Consider the following 16,864-nt stretch of genomic DNA (forward strand, 5'->3'; position numbering starts at 1 on the left):
GAAGTGCAAGATGCCGGGCTAGTTGGTACTGCATAATGAAATAAAACAGCGCAAGGAACGGGACGAAACACGAAGGAAGGGAGACAAAGACACAGGCGCTGACTAACAACTGAAATTTTATTCCGAAGCAGGACACATATATAAGGTACAAAGTGAGGGGTGTGGCCAAATGCGATCCTGCACAATCACCGAAATGAGCAATGTGTGAGTGCACCCTCCCTGTGCTTGTCGCAAAAAGAATTGGATTTTCTCAGAGGCAGGGTAAATGTTTAACTTTTTTCTTGAATGCCCCTCTCCGCTACTTTTGTTAATCACCTTGTGCCACGATTTTAGTCCCGTGTTTTTTTTTTTTGCCGTTATATTTTAATGCTTTTACTTGCCTTTTTTGGCTATGTATATATCTGTTTTACCGGTTTTACTTTCCGTCCCGGCCTCCTACACCGTGGTTTTTATCGCTTTTAGTCTTTTCGGTTTTTCACATTTTTATCGTTTTTTTACTCTTGGACGTGACTACACTGTTTCGGTGATTGTGCAGGATCGCATTTGGCCACAACCCTCTCTTTGTACCTTATATATGTGTCCTGCTTCGGAATAAAATTTCAGTTGTTAGTCAGCGCCTGTGTCTTTGTCTCCCTTGCTTCGTGTTTCGTCCCGTTCCTTGAGCTGTTTTATTTCATTAGAAGTGGTTCCTCAGATGGGACGCTGAGGCGACGCCATCTTGCTCAGGGCAGAAAGCGCGCCCGTAATAAGCGCCCCAATGCAGTTTGCGTTGTGCATACACAATTGTTCCAGCCGTCATATGGTGATGGTGGGCACATGCATTGAGTTGGGCTGCTGAAATAGCGTGAAGCTCCCTATTGTGCCGAAAATCTGTCGTTGCTGGCGTTGTCGGTATTGTGAGCAAAATATCACGGACGTGGCTCTGGCAAGTGGTAGCTGGCAGTTGCCATGGCCTGGAGCCGATTGGCCGATGAGTTCTTTGATGCACCTACATCTCATGATGTCACAAATTTAAAGCTGCCAATTCTGGTGGCTCATTTGAGGTGGGAGGATTGGACAGAGATTGCTCTTGTAGCTAGGGCTTTTGGATGCCAATCATCCTGGCCATGGAGGCACGTACGTGCGGATTGGATAAAGTGAAGATTTATATAGATTTAGGGTGGTCGCCTACTAACAGTGGCTATAATGCGACAGATATAACAAAAATTGGGCTACTATATATATATATAAGCAGATAAATGAAGGGGGAATGAGGGTGCTCGTTATAATACATGAAGGAAAGAAGCCGACAGTCGGCGAGGCCAAGGAAAGCATTGGGGATTATGCTTCATGTCTTTTTTAATTTTTACTTGGATAATCACAGAAATGAGTAATGTAATCTGCTTAGGGGAAGGTAATTAAACACAAAGTAGAAGAAAAAACAGCGTGCCGATGGTGGGGACCGAACCCACGACCTCCGAATATCGCGGGTTCGGTCCCTACCATCGGCACGGAGCACCGGACGCGATATTCGGAGGTCGTGGGTTCGGTCCCCACAATCGGCACGTTGTGTTTTCTTCTACTTTGTGTTTAATTACCTTTCCCCTAAGCAGATTACATTACTCATTTCTGTGATTATACAAGTAAAAATTAAAAACAAAAGACATAAAACATAATCCCCAATGCTTTCCTTGGCATCGCCGACTGTTGGCTTCTTCCCCCCCCCCCCCCCCCACACACACACACACATATATATATATAAATATTGCTATAATGTGCTCGCTTAGGACCGTATGCTAAAAACAAGTGTGAGGTGTTAGAAGCACATGTTAAAGGACAGATTATAGAGGGAGCAGATATTTCATGTGTGGTAACGAGAAGCCGCAACAGGGGACTAGGGGCAATCAAAGCTGCCGGGTCATACCTGAAGGCGAAGCTCAATTGTCGCCCATTATTTTTAGAGCGGCTACTGTACTTTAGGTGCGAATCCGGGGAGAGCTTCGGTATCTCCCGATGACCGTCAAGCTGAGCCGAGTTCAAAATAAGACATCTCTTGCTTAGTGTATTGTGGTATTGCGAACTGTGGGGCTGTATGATGTGGTGAGCATGACTCTATGAGTGAACACGTATTAAAAAAAAATGAGAAGGGTTCAACGCTGCTCAACCGAGTGTGGAGCGAAAACATTAGCTGCGGGTGACCGAGCGTTCTCCTTCCTCTTCTTCTTCTCGTTCTTCTCCTTCGTCGTCTTCTTCTTCGCCTTCGTCTTTTTGGTCTTCTTTTTCTTCATCTTCGTCTTCTTCGCGGCAGTTCAAGGTCATTTGTGGCCGCGGCCACGTCATACGCAACGAGCCGAAACCTGGCATAATGAATCGCCGTTTTTAATGACTAATAATAAATCGTTCGCTTTGCTCCAAGAAACTATACTTCCGGTGACTGCTTAAAATCACTCGTCGTTATGCACATTGAACACGTCTATCAGTGACCTTACACACCTCACCCACTTCCCCTTTCTGTATTCCTTTATTAACGCAAATGAACAGCCACGACTTTGGTGACAGCATGCGAGCAGATTTCTTTGTGCCACCTGTCGGACGTAGCCGGCCGTAAAATTACAGCACGAAAAAGTAGCTCAAAACTAAAAACCTTATTTTCTCCATGATGTAAAAACTACCGGCGGCATTTAAGCCTCCTTACCTGCAGTCGATGCGTACACATACATTAGGTAGTATTGCTTGTTGCGTGTTTTTTTTCATCGAATTAGACAAGCGATATCTCAGCTTTACATGGCTTTAGCTTGCTTTATTATTCTATGTTGGATTCATATCGTAGAGACGTCTTCAATACATCTCTTTATGTTCTAGGCTAAAGATAAATTGTTAATTGCAATTAAGTATTATTAGCCGTTAATATCTGAAATATGAGATTATCGTAGTGCAATCGTATTTTACATAAGCTATTCAACAATATATGACGATGCTGTCGCATAAAATGCAATTTATATTATTAATTATGCCTCAAAATTAGAATTAAGACCTAAGCTAAGTACACTGCGTTTTATATTCGAGATAAGCTATTCAACGGTATATGACACATTGAAATAGCGCAAATAATATTTTTGTTTACAATCAGCTAATATAGGCAATTACGACATAGTTAAGTGTAATCTACTCGATGGAAGCTATCCAACAAATCAATTTTGTTTTCAATTCATTACTATTATATCAGGGTTAGCATACTTTAGGGCACATGCATATTGAAAGAGGCCCCAGAAACAGTGACTGCATTGGTACCTCCCATAACGAGAAATCAAAGCACACAGCAGAAGTGACAGTAGCGCTATAAAAAACATACGTGGATTGTACTACATAAATAACATGTAGTAGGTAACGAAAATAACACCATTTTTCACAATTAAACCAACTGTGAAAACAAATTGAACACCATGTCAAACATCAATCTGAAACAAATGATTGTAGAAGATTCACGGCAGAAGAGAATTTATCGTTTCATGCAGATAAACTGTAGGTCATGCAAAGCCGACGAGTAATAAGCGTTGGTTTTCTGTATCAGTTATCGTTTTTTTTTTTTTTGTAGATAAAAGAAAACTTACAAACTTCAAAGACAAGCTTTTTTTTTTAGCAATATAATGATGAATGGTAACGCGTTCCAGGCAAATATGCTAGAAAAATCAAGTTTGCTTAGTTTGTCCGTACAATACGAAGTAATAACCATTTATTCCTTACAAATCATGTTTTGTTATCGTTATTTGGGAAAAGGGTGCGACAAGCCGTACTAGAAGCTCGCCAGTTAGTAAAGAACTCCAGGAGGTCGAAATTTCCGAAGTCCTCCACTACGATGTCTCTCATACCCTGAGTCGCTTTGGGACGCTAAACCATACCATCCAACTAAACCAACTTTGTTAGTGACTGTGAGGACACTATATGGTTATGTAGTATTTGCTTAGCCCAAGAATCGTTCGGGCAATAATTATTTTAAGTGCGGTGTTTTGAATGCTTTGAGGACACAATAAATGCGTGCTGTGTTTCCCGAGGCTGCAATAGCGTAGACGATATGAGATGAATGGATGCATAGAATAATGATGTCTATGTAGCATGCAAAAATATGGCTCGTGCCCTGAATGCACGAGCCATATTTTTGCATGCCACAATGTTGGACTTGTGGTTGTATACGCCACATTAGGTACACAGGTGCTATGGACACATTCTGTACGCAGTTGTTTTATTGTTTATGTAATGCAAATATAATAACATTTATTATATGATATCGTATCATGTACGTGCCACGCATGAGGCAAGGAATGCTACGCATTAAAGAAACGCGTTTATCGCCGTAGCCTGCATATCTTTACTATGTATGCGGCGCAAGTTGGTTTAGCCCTGAGCAAGATGGTTGCTGGCCGAACAGGCAGGCTTCACACGGTTGTATAGGGGATCACTTTTTGGACGTACGGCGCGTAGCGTCATGTGACAAAGATGACCTCATAAAGTTATTATGATGACCTAGAACCTACGTAATTGCTCTTTAGGGCCATTTGGCCTTCCTTGACTTCTGTGCGCGTTCTATTTTTCTTTCTGCCCGTATCTCTGACGCCGGGGTGGGGTGGAAGGGAAGTCGGCGCGGCGCCCGGCGTGCACGGAGGAAGTGTAGTCGACGGCGCATACGTATTTTCTTCGCCTTTTTTCTTTGCGGTCAACGGGCAAGGGTGTTCTGGGGTGCTGTGTGTGGGCTGAAAAGCTCCCTTGATGTCGGAAAGCTCTCTTGATGGCGGGAGAAAAAAAAAAAAAAAAAGGAGAGTATGCGCAACTCTCTCTGCCACTTCGCCTGCCTGATTTATTTTACCCATACAGGAAACAGTACTATAACTAGAGGCATCGTATACCTACCGGAAATTCAGATTCCCCCCGCCCCTCCTGCTGCTGCCTATACGTTCCGTCTTTTTTCTTTTAATTTTGCCGCATTAATGACTACCTTTTGCGAATAAACGCACTTCTGTCTTGCTAACTTGAAGCCTTGCCCTGTTTTTCACTGCACAAATGTCGACCAGTTAACCTTGACTGTCTGCAGAGGGTCGCTCGATGTGAAAGAAAACAAAGCTCATTACAAAGTTCCCTAACGATTTCCTCGTATGTGCCAAGTTTTTTTTTCTTTTTTTTTTTGCTGACTAGAATTCCCTTTGATACGTTAAGTCTAAATACTTGTCCAATTTACTAGAGAAAAAAAAAAGTCTTTTTCTGCAAACTGATCGTTCCTTTGATATTGAACGCAGCTCGAAGAGGTGTCCTTTTTGCAAGGTTTTCTACCTTTTAGTTACAGTGGCAGTGTTCAGGTCATCAAGCCGGGGTTCTAAAACCAAGTGGTGTCTAGTAAAAATTTTCGTACTGGAGATGAAAGGAAAGGGCGAGCGCGAGGTTCCCGTGTCGCCGGCCACCGCTTCCTCTCGAGGATGATGCACGCTTAAACCGCCGCAGGAGCCGAAAACGAAAGACGTTAAGAAATACGAAGAATGAGCATTCACACCGCTCGGTCGTTCGGTAGAAAGGGAAAAAAAATTCAAGGAAACATTGCACAGACAGGGCAGATAGGTGTGACCAGGACGCCCCTACATAGTCGTGACGTAAGCCTCATGTTGTGCTTGTCACGTGACCCTAGCCGCCCGAAGTTCATATCGAGTCCCTGCATTCTCGTCGCAGAGGCAGGTATGCTGGACCTCTGCTCCACACCATTATTAATATAACCTCCTTGATTGGGACCAATCAGCGCGAGCGCAGTGGCAGTGGGTGCATTCCCAGAACTACATGGTGACGTTAACAATATTGCGCTACGCGCGTATGACATGTTAAAGTTGTCTATTTCGCCTACATTTTACGCGGGCGTCTCTTTCAGCCGCCCCCTAGCAATCTCCCTCAGCACTCTACTCCACTTCGGGCCAGTTTTATTGCGAAAGCAATACTCCGACAGTCAAAGCGAGACCTCGGGTGGCCGCACGTATACGCTTTGAAGAGGCGTAGCTACGGCCTGTAGCAGGCAAAAGAAGCTTCCACTGTTGCTTTCGAAATTCGACTAGGCTTAACCAGAGCTAATTACCACAACTGACTTTTTTCCCTTGTAATATATCGATGGTCCTCCCGCGATTTTACGCTAAAATCAAGCATTCCAAGGCAAAGACGCGGCGACAGAATCAACAAGCACAGAAGTCCCACTCTGCCAGCCATGGCTCAAGACACAGGTAAGTACGTATCGTAACATCAGAGCATCGCTGGCGGCGTATGCAGAGTAAAACTGCTTATCAAGCGATTTCGAAGAATCATTCGCAAGTGCTCCCCGGGGACTGCTCGCCAGTAGTCTTCCCCACAAGCTTCACTCTTTAAGCGTCCCAATGATTTCTTGAAAATGATTCGACATCTCCCCTGACAGAAGCCTCAAAGCTGACACCCGACTTTACGCGCACGTGATGCACAGGCGCTCTCAGCGGAGGAGGTGCTGTTTCAGATTTACAGGATTGAAAAGGCGTAGTATCTGTCACTATTCCCCGCGGTCACATGTACCACGCCGTAAAGGAAGGGAAGAAGATAGGAGTGAAAGAAGCGAGGGAGATAGAGGTGCTGTAGTGGAAGGCTACGATCCAACTCGCTACAACGACTTTTGCCTCATCGCACTTTGCCGGTATAAAGTGCCCTCTAGAATTTTTCAAAGCTTTGTTTTAACAGACCACGGTGCCTTATTACATCAATTATTATAAATTGGCCTCAAACAGAGCGTATATAGCAGCTGCCCTTTCAAAGGAGCTGTGTCTTAAATTTACTGATTGTGTACTGATGGATCAACAATCTTACTTCTCTAGCCTCCCTCGGATCTTCGCTGAGAGATGGAGTGGGAGGTGGGCGTAGGGACTGTGGCGTTTTCGGAATATTCATCACCAGTTTTTGGGGAATTTGCATAATCTCTCTATTACTACATCTGTCACCTGTTCTCCTGACGCCAACATATGCTCCGAACTCGGTAAGCATGGCTCGAAAGCCTTTGCTGGAAAGCAACAGATATCGCTGCAGGAACCTTTTCACCTTGTTTACACCGGAAAAGTGTGTCTGAATGAGCCCACTAATGCAGTTTAGCAGCTTAACTACGCAGGTCGGCTGTTTCTCGTATCACTGCAGGTTATGTATCTGCGAGCTGTTTTCGAAAGAATAATGTTCTGGGCCGGTTATACAAAAAGAAGGCAGCCAATACACATCATGGATAGCAGTTTCGTAGTCAACTGCAATGCGTCGCGAAAAATTGGCTTTCGTGATGAAATGCTGTACTAAAAGAAGTGATGGCGTTTTTGCGTTCGTTTGTCTTTTAACGGGTAAAAGTGTTTTTGATTTCTGCCTAATCTTGGTGTGCATAAACGTAGGACGAGGTCTCTCAACATATATGACCCTTTTAATATATATGCTAAGGCGCCAAAAAGAGTCCACACCAGTTCGGTCCTAGCACTGTTAGGTCTCCATCTAAAAAGTCTCCACTTCTTGCACCAACTGTACCGATTTCATTATATGCACGAGCGATTGAACCCTTCAGCGTACCCACTTCTTCTGCTTCCTTTCCTCAGTCGAGTAGTCTTCTCTCATTGGCTGCGGAAAGACCGGCTAACCTTCTAAGCCACATTCAAGACATCGTCTTTGAAGTTTGGCTGAAGCTCATTAAATAAAGTTATTTTTCTGTCCCTAGATAGCGGTCATATATCCTATGATGATACGTTGTTTCCCCCATAATAATAATAATAATAATAATAATAATAATAATAATAATAATAATAATAATAATAATAATAATAATAATAATAATAATAATAATAATAATAATAATAATAATAATAATAATAATAATAATAATAATAATAATAATAATAATAATAAAGTTTGGCTGAAGCTCATTAAATAAAGTTATTTTTCTGTCCCTAGATAGCGGTCATATCCTATGATACGTTGTTTCCCCCAGATGCAATATCCAGTTTTTTTACCGAGCGTGTGCTGTTTTGGCCCTTGTAAGCTGAAACTTAAACCGCTGAAAATATGGCGAAGTTCTTTGTTCTGCTCGCCGAAGCGTTCGACCTTACAGCGTCGGCGGAGCGGCGTCCTTAGAGAGCTACGAAGCACCGAGAGGTGATTCCGAGGTCGCTGGTGGAAACATTTTTTTCCGTTGGCAGGAAACGGAAGGTAGATTACGAAAAGTGCCTTCTGGCGGGAAACCGGACGTAGCGATGATGAGACGAGGCGCTGTTCCGGAAGGAGACCTGCCCTCCTTGTTCGTTGTACCTTGCCAAACGTCACGTCCGTCCCACTGTGGCCTGCTTGTCGCGAAAAGCAGCGCCCGAGGAGAGATCGACATTGCGGTCGTGCGCTTTTGTCCGTTTCTTGGTGTCGGACGTGATAAGAGGGGTGTCTGCGACGTTCATCCAAACATCGGAGCAGGAAGCTTGAAACGCTGTTAACCGAAGTAGAGTTGACGTATTGTTGAAGCATCCATTAGGGAAAGAAAAGATAAAGAAAGAACGATTGAGATGCAGAAAAAAAAAAGATTAGCGGAAGAAAGCAGCAATGATGGAATGGGAGAGAGAAACCAGCGATGTTAAGAAGGGCATGCTCGCCTTATGTTTAGTGCAGTAACATAACTACCCCCCCCCCCCCCCCCCCCCCCCCCCCTTGAGCTAAACCAACCCAATTTGTCTCTGAAGCCTCCAAAGGATCGTTCATCGGCGACGCTCGTGTCAGTGTTGGCAGTTTCGCGTGATGTCACAAGACCACGTGACAGGGTTGAAGTACCGGTAGATTCAAACTGTGGCAGCACTTTTGAGATGGGAATAGAGGCCACAGGGACCCATGGATCCCGAGCCGATGTGCAGAAGTCAAAATGAAAGCAGATTTCACTTTCACAAAATCGACAAACAAATATAATATTCTCCACCAGTTGGTTTCAACCCGAGATGGAGGCAAACAGGTCAGCTTTGCGGGCAACTGAGGTAGCCGGTTTCATCACGAACCAGTCGAACTACCAAACTACCAGTCATTCACGCTGTGATTCGGATGTCGTCGTCTTCGTTGCCTTCAAATCCCCTGATAATGCTGCACTTAAGACCTGCATAGGTCCTACCCATTTTGAGAGGGTAGCTGTATTTTCACACCTGGCCTCCAACTGGCGCATGAAAGAACTTTGGTGTCTAACGTGCAAGTTCACTTTGGTTTTCCTGTCCTATTGATAGTTGTTTTGGTGAAATCAATGTTATAGCTCAGGTACAAGGGTCTCAACGGGTTGTGACTTGTGACTGCTTTCGCGGAGCTGCACAGAAGGCAGACTAATCCCGAATTCAGATATGTAACCAGACTCGGACTTGACTTCCGGCGGTCTCAAGTCGGCCGCAACGCGTGTCACAAATCGTACTTGAATTCAAGGGCAACTTGCGCTCGACTTGGCTCGTTCGAAGTCGGGTCAATTTTCAAGTCAGCTCGTGGGCTGTCTTGAAGGAGACTTCGTTTATTTCTTCAACACAGCTGCCTACTGAAGAGACGTTGCTTGCGTGAATGCGTCGTTTGAATTGGCTTGCCTCGCAATGGATATGGTGTCTTCAGAAGCGCATTCCCTGCCAAAGATTTTTCAACCAGCCCTACGTCATCGGGGAAATCCAATGAAGATGTACAATGAAGAGCAGTTTCTCGTCCGCTACCAGTTCTTTAAGAACGCAGTGCGAAAGCTGCTCTTGATGTCGCCTCTGCGAAGCCTGCCACGATGCAGCTTGCTTATGGCATTCCTTTTATGTCACTGGCATCTTATAAACGGCAACAGAAACCTCGTGAGGATTCTGCAGTCAAAGTTGTGCTTGGCAATTGGGAAAGTTACCGTGCTTATAGCAGAGCACGTGAGCACGATCCATGATGCGGGAGTTTTACGAAATAGCTGACTCCCCTAGACTGACAGGCTGCATAGGCTGTGCCCACGAGAACGCAAAGCCCTGGCGGTTCAAATGCTGCAGTTGTCACCAACGTTCACGAAAGCATTTAATATTTTTACGCGGTGTTATACGAACGGGCAGCTATTAGCTTCTTTGTCTAGAGTGCAAATTCACGTGCTCGAGATTCAGTTTCCTGCTTTGGAAAAAGGGGCAGCTCTATAATACAGCGTCATTACCTATGCATGTAGCGCCACGCTGTTTACGTGATTGATACACGACTGAGAGCGAGTTTCGCGAGTGTTAAAAGAAATGAGTATTCTCAACGACGGACTGTCGCGTCAGTAGAGCCTGAGTGCAACAGAAATCATTCTGATAAATTGGGCGCCCACACACGCGACCACCCACATGGCGAATTCCGCGCCGACCTATAGCGTTCTGTAATAGAAGAGACATCTGGCCGAGTTGGTATGGTGACATGATGTCCACGTCTGTAGCGCTGTTTTTTCATCATGTCTCTAGCATTCCTTGCGGATGACGTCAATTGAATACCTCATACCGCGCAGCCCAGTGGCAGAGACCGTGCATTAAATATATGCCGAAGAAAACGTACCTTACTGTATATCGTTTTTGCGCAGTAACACGTTCATTAAGCACTTCTGCATGAGGGGCGACCAATGGGTTAGTCCTCCACGAAAGAAAAAGAGACGTGTGTTTTGATATTGCAGCCTGCATTACAGATGAGTCTGTTCTCTTGCTACACGAGGATTTCAATATGGCGGTCGCTCACGGTGGGAAGAGTTTCCTGATTCCTTTTTCTAACACGTTTTTTTTTAAACACTAAGTCTTTGCGAGTAGAATCACAGAGGTGGATATTATCCTCAGGAATATACAACGGCAATACATCGAACGACTCTGTCATCGCCCCTTTAAGATTGCCCAAATGCTCAGATATGTTCGCTGGATGAAGAATCCGCGTTAAAAGGTATATCATGCCGTAGTTTGGAGGTGCTGCTTTTTATCGACGATCAGTATGTGAAGGCAGTGCAAGAAAATGGCCAGCGTCATCATCTTTTCCTATAGCTGGATGCCTGGAATGTCAAGTAAGCACCTACATATATGTAGCATATTAGAAACATTTTGATCACTTATACGTGGCTGAACCCATTGCTTTGTTTCACTCAAAATATCACTGCCGCGAAAAGAGGCCGCAACCAACTAATGCCCCAATCAGGCCACATTCTGAGCGCCCAGAAGAAAACAAAAGTTTAACATGAACGTTTCACAAAGTTCTTTTTGCTGACCTACTGCCCCTGATTGGTGGCACTATGTGTTTGTTCGAATGGACACAAACTTACAATCTCTGAAGGTGTATCAGACGCCACCAGTGCTAAGTATGCACAGCCAATCATGAGATTCAGCATGTGGTACTTAATCGGTAGTACACTTTTTCACTCTGCGTCCTGTTGCTAACCGAGGCTGCTCATTCCTGAGAGAACAGAATTGCTGCCACGAATAAACATTTAAGTATCGCCAAAGGGAAAGTCACCAACAAATTGTTTTTTGCTAAAGATTGATTATCAGGCTTTTGTTCCTTTGTTGATGTGCATGATGTAGAGTAGCCATTATTATCCGCGTTCAAAAATTGCTGCTGACGCTCGCAGTTCACTGGTTAAATTGCCCGCTTATGACATATGAATTTGCTCTGTTTCTTCATGTCGACAAATCGCCTTATTCGGGGAGAGTTATCTCTGCGATCACATCGCGGCACCTTATTGATAACGACTGCCTTATATTTAGCATCAGTGCGCTTTTCACTGCTTCCACAAGTACACTCCGGAGCAACATGAAACCTCTCGATCAAGGCACCATACGAAGAAAAAAAAAAACACTTCAAGATCACACACCGCAGCATGGTAAAAAAATAGCGGTCTCTTCTTGCATTCACAAAGGCTGGGCGAAGGTTTCATTTATGAATGATTCGCCAGGGGCTATTCGCGAGTGTTATCTCTGCGATCACATCGCGGCACCTTATTGATAACGGCTGCTTTATATTTCTCATCAGTGTTTTTTTCACGGCTTCAACAAGTACACTCCGTGGCAACATGAAATCTCTGGATCAAGGCACCATACGAAGATAAAAACACTTCAAGATCACACACCGCTGCATGTTAAAAAAAATAGCGGTCTTTTCTCGCAACCGCAAAGGCGGGGCGAAGATTTCATTTATGAATAATTTGCCAGTGGCTATTCGCGAGACTTACTCTGGTAACCACGGCTTCGAACGGTCCGCCTTATGCTCTCGTCTCCACCTTTCGACGATATCACCCGTCAGCGCCGCTTGCTACTTATTAACTTTATATGCAAATAAACAGATTTGCTGTCCTCTTTGGAAATTAGATCCCAGGTACGAAACGAACACAGCCGCTAAACCATTCAAGATGCCTTTGTGCTGCTGTCCATTTCTGTCGCCCAAATTCAAGGCGGAGACAGTCACAGAGATGATGTAATTTTTTAATATCTCCAAACGCTTCTTTCTGTGACAAGAAATGAAATGCAAGATAAGAAAAAAGAAAAAAAAAATTTCCGACATATACGTTACTTCCTAATGCTAACCTTGAGCGCAGCTCATAAGCTGTTTCAGCTTTTCGATAGATTGAGGTATGCCTTCCGACTCGGGTGGTGCACATACCGAGACTCGCCGCCACCGATCTGGCGCTCTTATTGCCGCTGCACAGGGGTGGCATTGGAGGAGGAGCGAAGAGAGCAGTTAAGTTATGAGGAGGTCGTGGGAGGCAGCGTATGGGACCATATAAACGTTGCGTGGCAATGATGCCTCTGATGCTGCTAGCGAGTCAAATCAACGTGGCTCTGCGTTTCGGCTTGGAATGCACGCACGGTGACCCAGTGAGGCAGAGCCGGCGCTTCGGCAATCTGAGAACACAGTCACCGCGACGCAGGAAGAAAAAGGAGGGGGGGGGGGTGGGGGGGGGGGGGATACACGCAGCGGAGATTGGCGGTGGTAGGAGCGCGCTCTGCGCTGCTGCGGTGCTGGTTGCGAGGTACAACGGTGACCCCGACACCGACGCGAAACGCAGGAACGGGTGCCAAAGAAAGAAGGATCTATTATTTATGCCTAAGCGTTAAAAAAAAAAAAAAAAAAAGTGACCGGTGCAACTTCGGACAGCTCCCCCAGATGATGGGGAAGGCAAGGGGATTGCAGACCACAAGAACTCTTTTTGTAGCTGTCATGCAGTCACTGCAGCACCGTATACTACCGAACGCACAGTCGGTGGGGTGGTGTTTCCTGAATGTGGGCAGATCATTTATGGCGGCTGCAGCGTAAAGGGCGATTACGCCTTTCTCCTAGAAATTATCGTCAGTAAAATACCACTCCGTTGACTGAATGGCTCTGAAATTTTGCTGCCGAGCCCATGTTATCGGTAAGAAACCTGGGCCTTCACAGCCCTTATCTTCGCCTCACGAAAACCGATCGGGAGCGACTCGATGCATCACTACGCAAGGCATACAAGACAGCAATGGGTCTACCCATGTCCACTTCCACCACCAAACTGATGACCATCGGGATCTCCAACACAGTCGACGAGTTGATTGAAGCGACTCTAACTTCCCAATATGAGCGCTTCTCGCTGACACATGCGGGCCGCGCAGTACTCAGCCAGGTTGGAATCACCCCTCTGAGTGCGACTTCTGCGTATAACCTCACGCCTGAGCAGAGACTCAGTCTTCGTATATACCTCCGATTCCCAAACGTCGGCATCCAGAGTATCATACAGAGCACAGAGCCAACCGAGCTCGCAACTCCAGAAACGTTTAGCCGGTCGCCCCGACGTCACATACACAGATGCCCCCACCACCCTCTTCGCCCCGCTATGGTAGCGGTTGCATCGGCACCGCACCGAAACTGGCACAACGCCTGTAGCGTCCTCATCGCCGCAACTGTTACCACCGCGGAAGAGGTTGCTATCGAGTTATCTCTGACCGACCCCTCCAGCAAAGTAGTCGTTAGGATTCTCAACAAGCAATTCGTAACTTCGATGCAGGTCGTATATCCCGACAGGCGCACACTATCCTCCGATCTCTCCCCTTAGCGTCTACACCTCGTCTTCTCATATGGGCCCCAGCCCATGAGGCGCACAGCGGGAACGCACAGGCGCATGCTCTAGCCAGAGAACTCGGCTACCGGGCGGAGCACCCCTCAGCCAGCCGCTTTCTCTGACACTCCCCAAAGCACTCATTTACGCCTTGTTACGTACACGGACATCCTACAGCAACCAGTGCAACCAGTCTTTCGGCTGGTTCCCCTTTTTTGGGAGTAAATAAAGACCTTATCGTCATGATCATCACAGGCACATTTTTAAGGAGCTCAAGTGCAAAATCGTTTACGTGATGTGCTATGCAGTGCAAGGTAAAGAACTCTAACTGGTGGGAATCCAATAAGCTTTATACTGCGGAATCTATCATATCCTCCGTGCTTTTGCGGGGGGGACGTTAAACCTCTTATACTACGGAATTACACGCGTATAGCAGAGCCGGGAATTCAGGGATAGCGAACACACAGCAGCGGTGGCAGGCAGCACGCGGTAACCTGCTCTGGTGATCTGCTCTAACTACCACGCAATATTCTTGCAGAAAACGCCTACCTTGCTCTCGTCTCCGCCGATCTGGATCAACTTGATTTCCCATCATTCCCCTGATAAGGACTACTTACTTGGCTACACGACTGTCGACTTCCAAAACATCGAAGTGCCCTGGCGTTGCTTAAAAGGCGGGATCCACCGGCTGCGCTGACATTTGCACACAGCAGCGGTGGCAGGCAGCACGCGGTAACCTGCTCCGGTGATCTGCTCTAACTACCACGCAATATTCTTGCAGGTTGGTGGCTTTAGTATATCTTTTTCAAAAACGTCGTTTGGGTAACCGCTGTTGCTGCCGCTGCTGCTGTCGTTGTTTTGTCCTTTTTTATTTTTTATTGTCTTTATATTTCCTGCCGTTTCTTCAGGCAACCCGCATTTTGCGAACATGTCGCAGTGTTTGTCCTGCCATGAAGATGTGACTGATGATGAAATGATTTTAGTATGCTCCGCTTGTAACTATTCTTATCACATTGGAAAATGTTCCGGTGTGTCTGCGTCGAGCTTTCGTAACAAAGGTGACTCTTTTAGGTCAACCTGGAAATGCGCAACTTGTGAGTCAGCAATAAAGAAAAGTGGGGGTACTCCTTCAACAGCTGAGAATGCAAATGTTGAACGCCTGCTAAGGGACCTGAATGACAAATTTTCTTTGCTTCTTCCCCTCGTTGCCAAGGTTGACGCACTCAGTGAACTCGTTGCTAAAGTTGACGGTATTGAAAGTTCAATTAAACTCGTTTCCGACCAGTATGACACTGTGCTAGAAAGTCTTGAGAAACAAAAGAATGACATGACTGCCCTTAAGAAAAGTGTAGAAAACATTGAAACTGGAAAATCCCCTGTGACCAGACAAATAAGGCTTCAGATGAATCAACTGGAGCAATACAACCGCAGACTGAACATGGAAGTGCATGGTGTTGTTCAAGAACAGCATGAAAACCTTCTTGAGCAAATGAATAGCTTAGCGGCTTCGCTACAACTCCCATCGCTAAAAGACTCGGATCTTGAAGCTTTACATCGCTTGCCACCAAAGTCTGGTAAGCAACCAGTCATCATTGCTCGATTTCGTCAGGTATCCCTAAAGCAGAAATGGATGGAATGCCGTACTCTTCTCAGGGAAAAAGACTCAGACGTGAAGCTTCTTGACAACTTAACTCCGGAAAACAAACGGTTACTCTGGCTAGCCCGCTCGAAAGGAACCGAACTTAACTATGCTTTTGTGTGGCAGAAAGACGGACGCATCTTTGCTCGAAAGGCAGAAGGCGATAAAGTTCTTAGGATCTACGACGAGCATGATCTGGAAAAACTGTAATGATAAGGGGCAAGCATTTTCTGCTGCTGCCCGTTCTTCACAAGAATGGCAGGTCTCGAATCTGGTTGTGTTTATCATAACATAGAATCTTTTCGTAGCATTCCTTTATTAAACAATAAGCAGGCGAAGTACTTTTCCTTTTATCACCTGAATGCGCAGAGTTTGCGTAACAAGGATGAAGAAGTTACCAGTTTTTTGTCTTATTTAGAGCACGAGTTTGATGTTTTGGGCTTTTCAGAAACCTGGTTCAGGAAATATGATGATATAGTACATTTTGAAGGTTATAAATGTGAAGCTTTATGCAGAAAAGATAAAATAGGCGGTGGTGTTGCAGTATACATTAAGCAAAGCCTTTCCTATGAAGTCGTATCTGACTATACTGTTTTGAACCAGAACATTGAATCACTTTTTGTCAAAACCAGGGCATTCATGTATGGCGTTATTTACAGACCACCGTCAAGCTCTAGCGAAGAATTCTTTCGTATTCTTGAATTTATGTTAGATAAACTCTCTGTATTAGGACTTCCTATTATCATTATGGGTGATTTTAATATCAATCTGCTTCGACGCTCCCATGTATCTAACACTTTCGTAGACACTTTGTCTTCTTATGGCTTCAGCAATGTTATCAATACCCCTACCCACGTCACTGATAATACTGAATCCTTAATAGACCTTTGTTTATTAAGCTGCGTACCCGATAACACGATGTCTGGTGTCCTTGCTAGCGACGCCAGTGATCATTTGTCCCTTTTCTGCTTTATACCAAGAGGGCGGTCTAAAGATTCTCGTTGCACAGACAGAACACACACTACACGAAAGATAACAAATGTCAACATTGAACAATTCCGATCTCTTGTAGCCGCTTTTGATTGGCACGAACTTCTATCAGTCCTAAACCCCAATGACTTATACGAACGATTCCTCGAAAAAATAATTGAATTGTATAATATTGTATTCCCTACCGTCACAAT

The sequence above is a fragment of the Amblyomma maculatum genome, chromosome 9, assembly GCF_055883805.1.
Source record: "Amblyomma maculatum isolate TAMU_Amacu chromosome 9, ASM5588380v1, whole genome shotgun sequence".
Classification (NCBI taxonomy): domain Eukaryota; kingdom Metazoa; phylum Arthropoda; class Arachnida; order Ixodida; family Ixodidae; genus Amblyomma; species Amblyomma maculatum.